The sequence below is a fragment of the Dermacentor variabilis genome, chromosome 8 (genome assembly GCF_050947875.1).
Source record: "Dermacentor variabilis isolate Ectoservices chromosome 8, ASM5094787v1, whole genome shotgun sequence".
Classification (NCBI taxonomy): Eukaryota; Metazoa; Arthropoda; class Arachnida; order Ixodida; family Ixodidae; genus Dermacentor; species Dermacentor variabilis.
The window spans coordinates 155,193,735-155,209,779 of record NC_134575.1 but is presented as its reverse complement, the minus strand read 5'-3'; the positions used below and the strand labels follow the sequence as shown (position 1 = coordinate 155,209,779).

Below are 16,045 nucleotides of genomic sequence, written 5' to 3'. Positions count from 1 at the left end.
ACGTGCTGAACTCCTACTGACAAATTTTACCAGGGAACGTCGACACATTGTTAAAGGCACGGCTGTTGCTTACTTCGACGAACTTACCTCAGTACAAGGCTGCCTCTCAGTGGAGCACGCGACGTCCACCGTGGCTATGCCTGCCCCTGTGGTTCACATAGTCCCACCTTGTCGCCCGTCGAATGCAACAGCCTTCTTGAGCTCATCGATGAGTTTAAGAGCTGCTTCTCATCAACGTCACGTGTCAGCCAGACGCCGCTCACTAAGCACCGTATTGTCACAGAAGCGGATGCTAGACCAATTCGGCAGAATCCTTATCGTGTAGCACCGAAAGAGGCGAGGCAATACAAACCCAAGTGAAGACGATGCTTGAGGACGGGGTTATTCGGCCATCTAAGAGTCCTTGGGCATCGCCTGTCGTATTGGTGAAAAAGAAGGATGGTAGCCTGCGCTTCTGTGTCGACTATCAAAAACTCAACCACATCACAAAGAAAGACGTTTATCCGCTACCGCGTATCGACGATTCACTGTACAGGCTACGAAACGCACGTTACTTTTCGTCGATGGACTTGAAAAGCGGCTACTGGCAAATAGAAGTTGATGAGAGAGATCGTGAGAAGACCGCTTTTGTGACGCCCGACGGACTTTATGAATTTCAGGAGCTCCCCTTCGGTTTGTGTTCTGCGCCAGCAACGTTTCAACGACTAATGGACACCCTACACTCAGGCCTCAAATGGCAAACCTGTCTGGTGTACCTCACCCGCCGTGGTTGCTCAGTGGCTATGGTGTTGGGCTGCTGAGCACGAGGTCGCGGGATCGAATCCCGGCCACGGCGGCCGCATTTCGATGGGGGCGAAATGCGAAAACACCCGTGTGCTTAGATTTAGGTGCACGTTAAAGAACCCCAGGTGGTCAAAATTTCCGGAGTCCTCCACTACGGCGTGCCTCATAATCAGAAAGTGGTTTTGGCACGTAAAACCCCAAATATTATTATTATGATTGTCTGGTGTACCTCGACGACGTGATTGTTTTCTCCGTGACATTCGAGGAACACTTACGGAGGCTAAAGCGGTCTTTGAAGCAATAAGCTCAGCTGGTCTAACTTTAAAACCTGAAAAGTGCCATTTTGGCTTTTAAGAACTTCAAGTTCTCGGTCACGTTGTTAGTCGTGAAGGTGTCCGACCCGACCCTGATAAAATCTCTGCCGTTGCTAATTTCCCAACGCCATCAGATAAAAAGGCCGTGCAACGTTTTCTGGGCCTTTGCGCCTACTACCGACGGTTTATTGCGGAATTTTCGCGCATCGCATGGCCATTGACCCATCTTACCAGAGAAGATGTCCCCTTTGTGTGGGGAGAAGACCAGCAACGGGCTTTTGATGACCTACGGCAACGGCTGCAGGCGCCTCCCGTCCTCGCACACTTAGATGACGACGCTCCTACGATTCTTCATACCGACGCTAGTAATGTTGGCCTTGGCGCAGTGCTTGTACAGTGGCAGGACGGCACCGAAAGAGTGATTGCTTACGCCAGCAGGACGCTATCAAGGACAGAGGCTAACTATTCCACTACAGAAAAAGAATGCCTCGCACTAGTGTGGGCCCTCCTGAAATTTCGGCCATATTTATATGGTCGGTGTTTCACCGTTGTCAGTGATCATCATGCACTTTGCTGGCTGACTAATTTAAAATATCCAGCTGGTCGGTTTGCGCGCTGGAGCCTTCGGCTCCAAGAGTTCGACTTCGCTGTTGTATACAAATCGGGGAATTGACACACCGACGCCGACTGCCTTTCTCGGTCTCCTGTTGAGACTGCAGTGCCCGACGATGATGACGCGGTTTTTCTAGGCGTGGTAGATAGTGTCGCCGTTTCACGCCACCAACGCGAGGACGCAGAACTGGTTCCTCTTTTTGATTACTTGGAGGGAAAAACAAGGAGCGTGCCGAGGTTATTCGCGAGAGGGCTGCCTTCGTTTTGCTTGCGCCACGACGTTCTCTATAAAAAGAACTTTTCACCTAGTGGCAGCAGCTACTTGTCATTCCCGCATCTCTTCGCGACGAAGTCCTACATGCCTGTCACAACGAGCCGACCGCTGGTCACTTGAGTTACACCCGCACATTGGCAAGAATTAGGCTAAAGTACTATTGGCCACGACTTGCGTCGATCGTGAAACGTTACATACAGACATGCCTGGATTGCCAGCGCCGCAAAGCCCTACCCGGCAAGCCAGCTGGACTGCTGCATCCTGTCCAGATGCCGCAAGCGTCGTTCGAACAAATTGGCATGCACCTGTTAGGTCCGTTTCCACTGTCGACTGCCGGAAATAGATAGATAATCGTCGTTGCAGATTACCTTACTCGATACCCCGAAACAGGTGCTATCGAACGTGGAACAGCAGCCGAAGCAGCGCGATTTTTCATCGAAGCCGTCGTCATAAGACATGGCGTTCCCGCATGTGTCATAACAGACAGAGGATCTGTGTTCACGGCTGCGCTTCTGGACACCGTTTTGCGACTAAGTGGTACCACTCACCAAACGGCCACGGCTTATCATCCCCAAACCAATGGGCTGACAGAATGTTTTAATAACACTTTGGCAGACATGATGAGTATGTACATCGAAGTCGACCACAAGAACTGGGAGCAGATTTTACCATGCGTTACATTTGCGTATAACACGGCTCCCCAAGAAACAGCACGCATGACGCCTTTGAACCTCGTTTACGACCGGTAAGTGAGAACAATGTTGGACGCAATGCTGCCACATGAGTGCGGTGACGACGAGACTGGTGCCGAGGAGTTTACACAACACGCAAAGGAAGCCAGGCAGCTTGCGCGTTTCCGAATTCAAGAACAACAGGAATACAATGCCCGACACTACAATATTCGGCACAGACCCGTCACATACAACGTCGGAGACCAGGTGTTGGTCTGGACTCCGATTCGTCGGCGGGGGCTGTCTGAGGAGCTCCTGCGAAGATACTTCGGCCCGTATACAGTTCTGCGCCGCATCAGTGATGTGAATTATGAAGTTGTCCCCCACAGCCATAATTGCTCCAAACGCCGGCGGCATCTGCCCGAGGTTGTGCCCGTGCTTCGTATGAAGCCATACTTTTCCTCATGACCTCAACTTTGCACCGTCTGTGCACAGCCTTCGGCGGTTGGTGCATCGGGACGATGCCTCCTTTTCAAAGGAGGGGCAAATGCCACATCCTTCATGGTCGCCGCGAGCATGTGCCAGGCAATGAAAACGACGCTGAAGTAGCGCGCTAGCAGAAAAACGGAGACGACAACGACGTCGCGTTGACTGCGCTGATAAAGTGCTTTTACACGTCCTCGACACCGGCTTTCCCGTCTTCTACTAGGCTGTGGCAATATATATATATATATATATATATATATATATATATATATATATATATATATATATATATATATATATTGTCTCGGCTCACTTGAGACAAGAGCGGAGAACGGTATTCAACCTAGACAATTAGAACAAGCGTTCAGTTTAGGCTTCTCCTTCTTCCTTCTCTAGCACTCTCGCTTGCACACACGAGCTCGTCGTCTTCGTCGTCAGCGTGGTTGGGCACAGACGGCGTCGCGGCAATATATGTATATAGGTTGTGCAGGATTGCACGTTGGCAGCACGTGACCATGCGGCAGCTGACGGGCCTTTGATGCGTTTCGCTTTGGTAGTGCGGTCGTCTTTGTGGTTCTAGAGCTGCGCTGGCATTGCCCAAGAACAGGATGTATCGGCATGGTGCAGAATTGCAGAGTGGCGGCGCTCCATTCTATTCCCACTCCATTCTTTCAGAGTTGTGGTTTATGTGATTCCAGTCCTTTTAACTCGTCGGAATTCTGTCAGTTGGACCACTCACACTCTTTGAGTGGTCGAACTAATTAATCTACTCCAATCCTCCAATTACACTAAGTAAAACGCTTCCTGTATAATTACTACTTGCGCCCCGATGCAGCGATAGCGTAGAGGTAGAGCATACGCCTCACGTGCAAAAGGACTGTGGTTCAAATCCCGGTCCCACGCAATTTTCCACCGGATAAAAAAATCCACATGTTGACACAGTTGTATAAACAGGCCTGGTGGCCTGACCCCGGTGACCAGAACCGGTTACGCACTCCTTCACCAGAGCAGGATTGGCCACCCTGGTGCAGTACTTGGCCACAACCTCCCATTTGACCACAACAATCAAACCCCGGCCCTCAGTCCCCAGCAGCTGCAAAGCAACTGACCACGGCGGCGATCAGACCTGTGACGCAGCAGAGGGTGCTAAGAATCTCTGGATTCGTACAGGCCACCATTGAAATCTGAACCTGGCAACGTTTAATACTAGAACATTATAGTGAGGCGAGTCTAGCAGTCCTATTGGAGAGAGAGAGAGAATCAACTTTTATTGAGCCCTTAGTAAAGGTTGGTGCGCGCTGGCACCAGACGGGGTGGAACCTTCTTCTCAGGTCCCATATGCGTCCAGCAGTTCCTGGCCCCTAGCCGCCAGCGCGAGCTGGGTAGGTAGGTCGGGGCTGGACAACAAGGTCTCCCATCGCTCGGGGGGGGGGGGGGGGGTTCGGGCTGGGGAGGGTGGGAGGCTCTTGAGCTTAGTGCACTTTGCAAGGATGTGTGTTAGAATGCCTTCTGATCGTCTGCAAAACGGGCATGAAGTGTCATGCTCTGTTGGGAACAACTTGTGCAAGAGTCCGGGATGCGCCAGCGACCCCGCTTGCGTGCGTCGCACGATCGTTTGCTGCCTTCGGCTGAGTTGCGGATGCGGACGGGGAAGCCTACTTCTGCCACCTCTGTACATTTGGGTGATGTCTTTGTAATTTGTCACGGGATGCGGTAGCTCTGGCTCGTCCTCGGCCCGGATTGACAGTTCTCGGGCATAGTGGTCGGCAAGTGCAGGGACTCACACGAGCTCAATGGCCCGTCCCGGTGATTTACGTTTGATGAGGATCACTAGTGCCGCGGGAGAGATGTTCCCCTTGCGGTAGCTTGCGTAGGCGGTCTTGGAGTCTGTGACCACGGTCCTCACTCCCCGCTGTGCGAGTGCGAGGGCCACGGCCACTTCTCCTGCTTCGGCTGTATTCGTCGTCCGTATCGACGTGCCTTTGACCAATTTATCGATGGTGGTGACGAGCGCCGTTGCTCTGGTGCCGTGCTTGGGAAGCGAGGCGTCCGCGTGGAGAGCCTCGCGGTCCTCTTCCGGCTGTCGAGCCAGAGCTTTGGCCCGCGAAGAGCGTCTCTCGTCGTTCCTCCCCGGCTGCAGGGGAGCGGCTCCGTTGTCAGTTGCTGTTCAATGTGCCATCCTATCTTGCGTAGGATGGCCTGGCCGTGCTCTGTCCGGCTCAGCCTTACTCTCTGGTGGGATAGGTGTGCTTCCAGCAGCTCTTCCACCGTGTTGTGGGCACCCATGTCCAGCAGCTTCTGCGTTGACGAGTAGACTGGGATGCCCATGGCGAGTTTGACTGCTTTCCTTATCGTCGTGTTCAGAGTCTCGCGGTTCACCTTCGTAAGCTAGAGGTACAGAGCGGAGTACGTTACGCGTGACACGACGAATACCTGCACCAGGCGCAGTGCGTCTTCTTCTTTGATCCCTCTGTTCCGGTTGGTGACTCTCCGGATCATGCTCATGACCTACTCTGATGTGGTCTTGATTTTGTTGACGGCTGCATGCGCCTTGCCGTCGCTGCGCAACAGCAGGCCCTGTATTCAGATCTGCTGCGTTGGCTTTATCTCTGTGCCGTCGATGGTGATAATTATGTTCGGTGGTGGCTCTTTCTTTAATCTTCCGGTCAGTACCATAAGCAGCTCCGATTTCTGTGGAGCGAAGCTCAGGCCGCAGGTCGTGGCATACTCGTGGACGGTCGTTGCCGCTCTCGGCAGGGCTTCCTCCGCCCAGGCATCGGACCCCACGCGTTTAGTCCACACCGGAAAAGCAGAGGCGACAGGACTGACCCCTGTGGGATACCCCTGTCTCCTAGCTCCACAGGCTCGGACCGTTCCATTCCTATCCGGATAGTCGCCGTTCTATTGGTTAGGAAATCTTTAATATAGCCGTAGGTTCTGCGCCCACACCCCGTCTTGCGCAGGTTCTCGAGCACGCTGACGTGGGACACGTTGTCGAGGGCGCCTTTGTTGCGCTCACGCGTATGCATCTACCTTCACCAAGTGCCGAAGCCCGAAGAGCCTGTCAGCGAGATAAGGTGCTGTCGAGCATGGTTATCATCGTGAGGAGGGTTGTGTTTCCCTCTCCCTTTGTGAAGGCGAGGCTGTTAAAAAGGGCAGTGCAGCCACGCCGAGGGTGCTATCTGCCGGCAGCAGTTATGCCGGATTAAAATAACGTTGTTCGTCGTCGTATTTCTGTCTCGGTTCGGAGCACTGCTCGGCCAAACGTAACAGCTGGTGGGAGCGGTGGGATGGCGGATTCCCGGAGGCTCTGCGGCAGCAGTCGGTGAGGCCTTTGGTCTTGTACTCTGGTACGCCGAGAGTTATAATTTCTTGGCATAAGCAGGAAATAGGAAAGGCGACTAGAGGGCCCTTTCGTCACAGTTGCGGGCAGCCATGGATCTGAATAGCTTGCTAAAAGTAGATTTGTTAGCCGTACGACTGTAGCAGAAGACGTCGGTGTGGAATGTAGCAAGCTATTCGGAAACCTGTAATTGTGGGCAAAATTTTGGCTTGCATCGTCGTATTTCTGTCTCGGCTCGGAGGCCTGCTCGGCCAAACGTAACCGCTGGTGGCACGTCTGACTGAGTTCCTGTAATACAGGTTCGGCGCACGTCTGACTTCGTTGTCGTGGCTTGTCTCGACCACAAGGACACAGCGACACGTCTTTGTGGGCCACGGAGCTTGACCCTTCCTTCCCCACGAGAATTAGTCGGCGTTGTGCTCGCGAGTCTTGTAGCTTGCGGGGCCAAAGACAACGACATTGCTGAAACAGTGGATGAAATACAAAGGAAACGCCGAGCCAGAGAAAGAGACGAGGAACTTAAGCATTGTCAACTGGAACAACTAAAACAAACACTGGCAAACAAGGCAGAACAGAAAATATCTCATGTCATAGTTGGCAGGTCTCTGTTCTGCCTTGTTTGCCAGTGTTTGTTTTAGTTTTTCCAGTTGACAATGGGGCTTAAGTTACTCGTCTCTTTCTCTGGCTCGGCGTTTTCTTTGTGTACTTATCTTTATCGGGCGACCACGTTTCGCCGCCTAACAAATGTTATCGCACAGCGCGGGACGTGCATGCATGTAAAAGAAGTTTCTGGAATGTTATCGATGGTTCCGTCCACTGTCTTTCACCGCAACTTGTGTAATGTGATTGCATGTATGCGCGACGCGAATAGTGTAGAACTTTGTGGAAGACACGCGGGTCCCAGTGGTTAATCTGGAACATTCGACGACTGACTTATAATAGCCGACGCGCTTGACCCGCTGATCAGATTTTCGACGATCGCCGACCGTGTTCGCCGCTATCGTTGTGCTATAAGTGTAGCCTGTTTTTGTGGGCACAGGTTGGCCCAATAAAAGTTAGTTTTGTCTTTCACAGTATTGCTACTGGGTTCTTCAACGTCACCACCATGTGACATCTGGTGGAGGTGCTTTACGTTCATGTACCGGACGCCCCCGACAAGCCGTAATCCAATCCGGGCCATTGAGCAAGCCGCCGTCTTCAACAGTTGCCCCCAGAGCACGCACTTCTACCTGAGAAGACCAGCAAGATTGTGGCCGAGGCAACCCCAATGGCAGACCCGGCAAACAACTTCTTGCAAACATTTACAAGCGTGGTGCGAAAAGAGGGAGCCCAAGCTCTAGTAGAAACCAGAGCGCAGCTGCCGAATGAGATGATCGCGATCTTCACGGAGGAGATGGCCCGTCTTTTCCGGCACGCCGACCCGGAAGTGTCGGAGGAGAAAAAAGTCCGCTTCCTGATGCGGGGCGTCCAGCAAGAACGTTTCGCCGGACTTATTCATAACCCACCGAAGACTGTACCTGAGTTTCCTGCAGAGGCATTGACGATCGAGAAAACTCTAGAGGTGCGCACCCGGCAATATAACCGCCAGGGGCTCACGCCGCGGTACGCCATCCAAGGACTGGGTTCCGACGACCTTCAAGAGACCATCAGAGCCTTAGTGCGCGAAGAACTGCGTAAGGTCCTGCCTTCGCCGCAGCCTCAAGTGGCCTCGATCGCCGACATCGTGAAAGATGCGGTCCAGCGATCGCTTGGGGTTCCTGAGGTGCAACCTCAATTACCGTAGCCCCAGTCGGAAGCGATGACATACGTATCCACCGCAAGCCGTCAATGCCCCCCTCCGCGACCGCGCCAGGGCCCTGTAACGCCGCAATTCCGCCGTCGCCGCCAGCACTCCCACCCGTCGCCCAGCGCACATACGCGAGGAAGACGGACATTTGGCGAGCCCCCGACCACCGCCCGCTCTGCTGCGGAGAAGCCGGCCATGTGTACCGCCGATGCCCATACCGCGACTTGGGACTGAGAGGATTCGCTGTCAACGCACCGCGTCCACAGCTTGGGGAGCGCCCGCGTGACATCGCCGATTACCTAGCCGCCACTCAGTGCAACTCTCGACGACCGTCCCGTTCGCCGTCACCAGGCCGCTACCTGTCGCCGCAGCGCCGACCGTACACTGGCCCAGCCCGGGGCCGGTCAGCGAGCCCATATCCGGAAAATTAAAAGCAGCAACCGATGGAGGTGCGGTTGCTATTCGTCGAACTGACGAAGATCCTCCGCCGCCGACGAAGACCCCAAAGAAACTACCTCGACGACATAATGACACGCCGCCGTCCCGACGAAGTGTGAAAGCAAAGAATACGACTACGAAAGACGACCTGACGACGTCCCATACCAGCCACAGGTCAACGCGGTACAGCCGTGATCCGACGCCAAGACCGAACTGTAATGCAAGACAAAGAACCACCGACCTCGACGTGCTTCTCGACGGCCACGCAATCACCGCCTTAGTCGACACAGGGGCCGATTACTCCGTCATGCGTGGACACATCGCCGCCCAGTTGAAGAAGGTTAAGACTGCATGGGAGGGCCCTCAAATTCGAACCACTGGAGGACACTTCATTACGCCGATTGGAATCTGCACGGCAAGAATTACCGTTCATGACCGGACTTACCCTGCCACCTTCGTTATCCTCCAACAATGTTCACGCGACGTCATTCCCGGGATGGACTTGCTAAATCAACACGGCGCGGTCATCGACCTGAAGTCGAAGTCGATAACTCTGTCTGAAGATTAAGCGATACCGCCGGAGAGCTCTCGTAGTCACCACGCCTTGAGTGTGCTCGAAGCTCAAGTGAGCATACCACCTCGCTCGAGCATGGTTATTTCGGTCGGCACAGAAATACCCGCTGACATAGAAGGCGTCATCGCAGGCGACCAACGTCTACTGCTCGACCGTGAAATTTGCGTCGCTAGAGGAATCGCTCGACTGCACGGAGGAAACGCGAAAATGTTGCTGACAAACTTCAGCCAGGAGTTCAAGCACATCAACAAGGGCACGACGATCGCATACATCGAGGAAATTCTGGAAACCAGCAATACGTTTGTCCTCTCGGATTCTGCCGCATATACCCCGACGACCGTAGTTCCCGAACCAGACTTCGACATAAATCCAAGTCTCCCCATGATTAAGCAACAACAGCTGAGAAGCTTACTTCGACGATACAAAGAGTGCTTTTCGACGTCATCAAGGATTCGACAAACGCCAGTCGCAAAGCATGGCATAACCGAAGAGTGTGCTCGACCACTCCGCCAGAGCCCTTACCGAGTTTCGCCGCGAGAACGTGAACCTATAAGAGAACAAGTCGACGAAATGCTGCGCGACGACATCATCCTGCCATCGAAAAGCCCGTGGGCATCCCCTGTTGTCCTGGTAAAGAAAAAGGATGGAACCCTACTTTTCTGCGTCGATTATCGTCGTCTGAACATGATCACCAAGAAGGACGTATACCCCCTGCCACGGATAGACGACGCATTGGATCGGCTCTGCAACGCTAAATACTTCTCGTCGATGGACCTCAAGTATTGATATTGGCAAAATGGAAGTCGACGAAAGAGATCGCGAAAAGACCGCCTTCATCACCCCAGACGGCCTCTACGAGTTTAAGGTTATGCCATTTGGACTGTGCTCGACGCCTTCAACGTTCCAGGGCGTTATGGACACGGTTTCAGCAGGATTGAAATGGCATACCTGTCTCGTTTACTTGGATGACGTCGTTTTCTTCGCCAGAACTTTCCACGATCACCTTAGGCGGCTTGCAACAGCACTCGAAGCCATCAAGTCATCAGGGCTCACTCTGAAGCCAGAAAAGTGCCGCTTCGCTTACGATGAACTTCCGTTCCTAGGCCACGTCATCAGCAAGTTTGGAGTCCGCCCCGACCCGCGGAAGACAGCTGCCATCGCAAAGTTCCCGCAGCCCATCGACAAGAAGGCAGTGCGTAGAGTTCTTGACATGTGTGCCTACTACAGGCGATTTGTCAAGCACTTTTCACGCATCGCTGAGCCGCTGACACAGCTAACTAAATGTGACGTCTAGTTCAAGTGGGAAACGCCGCAGGCCGACGCATTTCAAGAACTCAAACGACGCATGCAGACGCCGCCCGTACTTGCGCACTTCAACGAGCACGCCGATACCGCAATCCACACTGACGTCGGTAGCCTAGGCCTCGGTGCCGTCCTAGTCCAGAGAAAAGATCGACATGAACACGTTGAGAGCTTACGCTAGCAGGTCGTTGTCAAAAGCGGAAGGTAATTATTCTACAACCGAAAAGGAATGCCTCGCCATCGTTTGGGCTACAGCGAAATTTCGCCCTTACCTATATGGCAGGCCATTCAAAGTGGTCAGCGACCATCACGCGTTGTGTTGGCTAGCTAACTTAAAGGACCCTTCAGGACGGCTGGCACGGTGGAGCCTCGGACTACAAAAATACGACATCACTGTAACATAAATGTCTGGACGAAAGCACTCAGATGCCGAGTGCCTATCACGTGGCCCCATTGACCCGCCGCCATAAGATGACGAGGATGACGACGCCTTGCTTGGAATAATAAGCGCGGAAGACTTCGCCGAACAAAGAGGAGACCCGGAGCTAAACGCCCTAGTCGAGTATTTGGAAGGGCACACCGACGTTGTCCCTAGGGCATTTAAGCGTGGATTGTCTCCGTTCACGCTTCAAAACAACCTACTCGTGAAGAACTTCTTACCAGTCCGCGCCAACTACCTTCTTGTTGTTCCGTCGGCGCTGCGTCCAGAAGTACTGCACGCCCTACATGACGATCCGACCGCTGAGCACCTCTGTTTCAGAAAGAAAGATATTACTGGCCGCACCTAACCGCCGATTTCGCCCATTACGTCAGGACATGCCGAGACTGTCAGCGACGCAAGACACCACCGACAAGGCCAGCGGGATTACTACAGCCGATCAAGCCTCCTTACCGACCTTTTCAGCAGATCGGGATGGACTTGTTGGGACCGCTTCCGACATCAGCTTCCGGAAATAAGTGGATCGTCGTGGCGACGGACTGTCTCACCCGCTTCGCTGAAACTAAAGCTCTACCGAAAGGCAGCGCAGCCTAAGTGGCGAAATTTTTCGTCGAGAACATCCTGCTGCGACATGGTGCTCCAGAAGTCCTCATCACCTACAGAGGAACGGCTTTTATAGCAGAGCTCACGCAAGCCATTCTGCAATACAGCCAGAAAAGTCACAGGAGGACAACTGCCTACCATCCGCAGACGAATGGTCTCGCGGAGCGCCTGAACAAGACCCTCGTCGACATGCTAGCAATGTACATCGACGTCGAGCACAACATGTGGGATGCGGTCCTGCCGTACTTAACATTCGCCTACAATACGGCGGTGCAAGAAACAACGCAGATCACACTGTTTAAGCTGGCTTACGGCAGGAACCCGACGACAACGCTCGACGCCATGCTGCCGCATGTCACTGATGAAGAAAATCTTGACGTCGCTACCTATCTCGAGCGCGCTGAAGAAGCTCGACAGCTCGCCCACCTACGGATCAAGAACTAGCTGCGTACCGACCGCCAACACTACAACCTCCGACGACACTTCGTCGAGTACCAGCCCGGTGACCGTGTTTGGGTTTGGACCCCTATACGCCGACGAGGACTGAGCGAGAAGCTTTTGCGTCGCTATTTCGGACCGTACAAGATCATCCGACGTATTGGCGCACTGGACTATCAGGTCGTGCCAGATGGCATTTCGCTATCACAGCGGCGCCGCTCACGACCTGAAATAGTCCACGTTGTACGACTCAAGCCGCACAACCAGCGTTAATGAACTTTGGGGCTTCGCGCAGCTGACCTTTGGACTTTGTGTCTTTTTGTTGTTTTGTTACTTATGTTTATAAGTGTCCTTTTGTGTTTCGCTCTCTTATATTTGTAGCATAGGGACGATGCTTTTTAAGAGGGGGGTATTGACACGTGCACTTATCTTTATCGGGCGACCACGTTTCGCCGCTTAACAACTGTAATCGCACAGCGTGGGACGCGCCTGCATGTATCCGAAGTTTCTGGAAAGTTATCGATGCGTCTATCCGCTGTCTGTTGTCGCCGAACCTTATGTTAGCTGATTTCATCACCTGACGCGAATGCTGTAGAACTTTGTGGAAGGCACGCGGGTCCGAACGATTAGTCTGGAACATTCGACGAACTGCTCTATAAAAGCCGACGCGCTTGACCCGCTGATCAGATTTCCGATGATCGCCGACCGTGTTCGCAGCTATCGTTGTGCTATAAGTGTAGCCTGTTTTTGTGGGCACAGGTTCGCCAAATAAAAGTTAGTTTTGTCTTTCACAGTATTGCTACTGGGTTCTGCAACGTCACCACCACGTGACAATATCAACTTTATGAAATTCTTGAATAATACTGCACAAAAATATGGATACAACACAATGCAAAATGAACAAAAAAGAAGAGCTGAGGGGCTTTTATACGACACCAGACAAGGAAACATAGTAAAGCATAAAGGAAAATTACTGTCGTTTTATTTGTAATGTCGACATCACAAGGAGAAGGGAAATGAAAGTGGACAAAATATAACTTGCCACTGGTGGGAGCTAAACCCAAAATCAGTTGAGCTGGAGGCTATTCCACCATCAATTTCTTATAATGTTTATGTGTACTAGATTAGGCTCTTAGAGTGTTCTTGCACGAGTAACACTGCCTAACACTACCAGGGTGAGATCTAGTACACGCACATAGAGGCTTAAGAAAGTTTGCAGAGGGATAGCCATTGCTGCAGCTCTGCTGGTAAAGCCATGCAAGCATAATTCAAAGATTGTGGGTTCGTCTCCCCTCAATGGGAAGTTACCTTTTCATATACTTTCATTTTCCTCCTTATTTCTCCATTTCGATATAAAATAATTAAATACATCAATGATCTCCTTTTGTCTCATTGTCTCTTGGCTTTATTATACAAAAAGTATACATTAAAAAGCATTAATCTTTGAATTACTTTACTGCTTGCATCAATTTAATTTTCATATCGAGATGCTTATCCTCACTGACCTCTCCCATGTGTTTGAGCAGAGAGACGGCAAAAGTTTGAGGTCGTCCTGTGGTTTGCATCTTTTGATTGGACTTGAAACATTGCCTAATTCCTCTAATATTAACTGACTCTCATCTTTCTTTTTCCTTTTCCTCCCTCTTGACGTCACTTCAGAAGCAATGCTTCCCAACGTATCCAGCCTGCGACTGCCTGCTGAAGCCAGTGATGCTTGTGACTGCGGCCTGCTGTGGTGTGCCTCAGAAGCCTCAGGAACCAGAACTTCTTGAAACATCGGTGATTCAAGAGATTCCACAATGTCCCTAGACTCTGCAGACTCATGCGACACTGAAGACGGAGTCGATGCTGGTGCTTGTGACTCTTCACTTGACGGTGATGACACTTCAAGTGTTGCCAGATCGGAAAACTGGCACATTTTTCGTTAAGATGTTTGCAGCACTTCCCTCCTCACTCGATGGGGGCACTGGTGGAAGGTTGGCAGACATCCTGCATGTGAGCGTAATAAGGTTTGCACATGTTGTCAATGTGTAGATAAGGTTCCAGTCTGAATGCAAAAATATATGAAGGCTCGAATCCGTCCACATTTGTTTTAATGTGTGATCTTATTAGAGAATGCCGAAGCTCTGAGTCAGTTTTGTTGGGACAAAAGTGGCTCGCCTACACGACCAGGAGGAACAGTTTCTGCATGAGCTTAAGTGTAGCTTTTATATCTTTTTATGTTTTTGCTTGTGATGCATTTAAGCAGTTCTTATTAGATCTGCATGCCTAAAGTGTAGGGATTACTTCTACTCAAAACAGTGCATGATATTTGGAATGTTTCAGTTTTGAAATAATTAGCATCAAGCATTCAACTACATTTAATCAGTAAAACCACTTAATGAATTTCATTTTAAAAGACCTACGCTTGCACTTTCTAAACATAGAGTAGTAGTATTGTTAGGTCTTGCTTTAGCATAAGGCTCTCTCCTGTTGCAGTTTTTCTACTTGAAACGTTCTTGGCTTGTAGCTTTGTTTTCCTTTCATTTGTTTGTAAACTTCATCTCATTCTAAAGTGTTTTTCTTAACTGAATGTACGTCTAAACACAGTGTGAAGCTGTGTGCATAGTAGTCAGTGCATTTGTTTGTATTTAGGAAGTTACGTATAATAATGTTTGTCATCGTGCCATCTGCCTTGTAAAGGACGTTTTGGCCCAGTAAAGCTGATCTTAGCGAGCAAACTCTTCCAGAAGGTTTCTTAAAGCTAAGCTTTTTTTGCCTCTTCTCTGGACTTTCCCATCGCTGCTCCTACTGTCTTGTCAAATAGCTCTTACTGAATGCCTCATACTGATATTAATGTAGTCGTTAAACCATTGTCATGCCAGCTGTCTACTGGCTACTGTCTTGCACGAGTGACCAGTACCGGACATAGTGCAAATACCAAGTATAATTATGTAACTAGATCGTGGTTTTGGCATGTAAAATTTCAATATTCATTTTTTGCACAGTGCGAATGTGTTTAACTGGATCTCTAGTCTTTCCTTGGAAATTTTGTTAAGCAGGAACAGCGTTCTCCACAAACATAGCGAAAGCTTCGCTTAAACCAGTAACCACAGCACCTGGGAACTGCTGAATAACTGCAGGCTGATAATTAGGTAAGGACACTGCTGAGCAGACACAAAAAGAAGTATCAATTACACAGCTGACAATGTCGTCAGTACTATGGTGCATTTATTCCTACAGCATGATGACACTGAATGAATTCCTAAGCACGCTAGGTAATATTTGAGAGTCTGTGATTAAGCACCAATTCGCACACTGCTGGTAAGCTAAAAATGCAAAATTAAAGCTGTTCATTGCAGTGCCCAAGACACATGTGAATATAGCAACATTCAATACTCTGTTAAATACTGGCCATTGACTTGCACGCTGCCTTCTAGGATTAGCGCACAGAAACAACAGAAACTACTTGCATCTTTTGTGTTTTGTTTTTGTGTGTGCATCATGCAAGCCCTTCTCTTTTTATTTATCCTGCTAGTTTGTACGTGATATTCTCTGTACTTCTGTCTTATGCTTTATTGTTAGGTTTTATGTGCTATTTTACTTGTTATTTTGTACCTGTATTTCTGCTTTCTCTGCTCCCCACTGCAAAGCCAAACTGCCTTTTCGGGTACCTAAATAAATAAATATACAAAGCTATCCTTGTACTGCTTGTATGTCCCCTTACCGGGTCACATTTAACGAAATATGCGATAATCGGAGCAGCGATGCCACACAAATATTTTATCGCCAATTAGACAAAGCTGAATGTAATGCATACTGCGCGTCGATTTGCTTGTGTAAGAACAATTTTGAGTCGATTCCCATAAGTGCGGTGCATAGGCACCTATAACACAAACATACGGCATCGCCGGTCAACGTGGCAAAGGGAAAGCACTAGAATCCCGTGTTTCATTTTTAACACGCCGGCTAAGATGGCAACTTCAAGATCACTTACGGTCTA

At 50.6% G+C, this 16,045-nt stretch overlaps 1 long non-coding RNA gene across 1 annotated transcript in view; it reads left to right on the top strand.

The window, feature by feature from the left end:
- LOC142590687 (uncharacterized) overlaps window positions 1–15,741 on the top strand; it is a 99,375-nt gene extending 83,634 nt beyond the window's left edge. Inside the window, exon 2 of the long non-coding RNA XR_012830218.1 lies at window positions 13,723–15,741. This is a non-coding gene — a long non-coding RNA (uncharacterized LOC142590687). The remainder of the gene's footprint in view (window positions 1–13,722) is intronic.
- The last annotated feature ends 304 nt before the right edge of the window (window positions 15,742–16,045 follow it).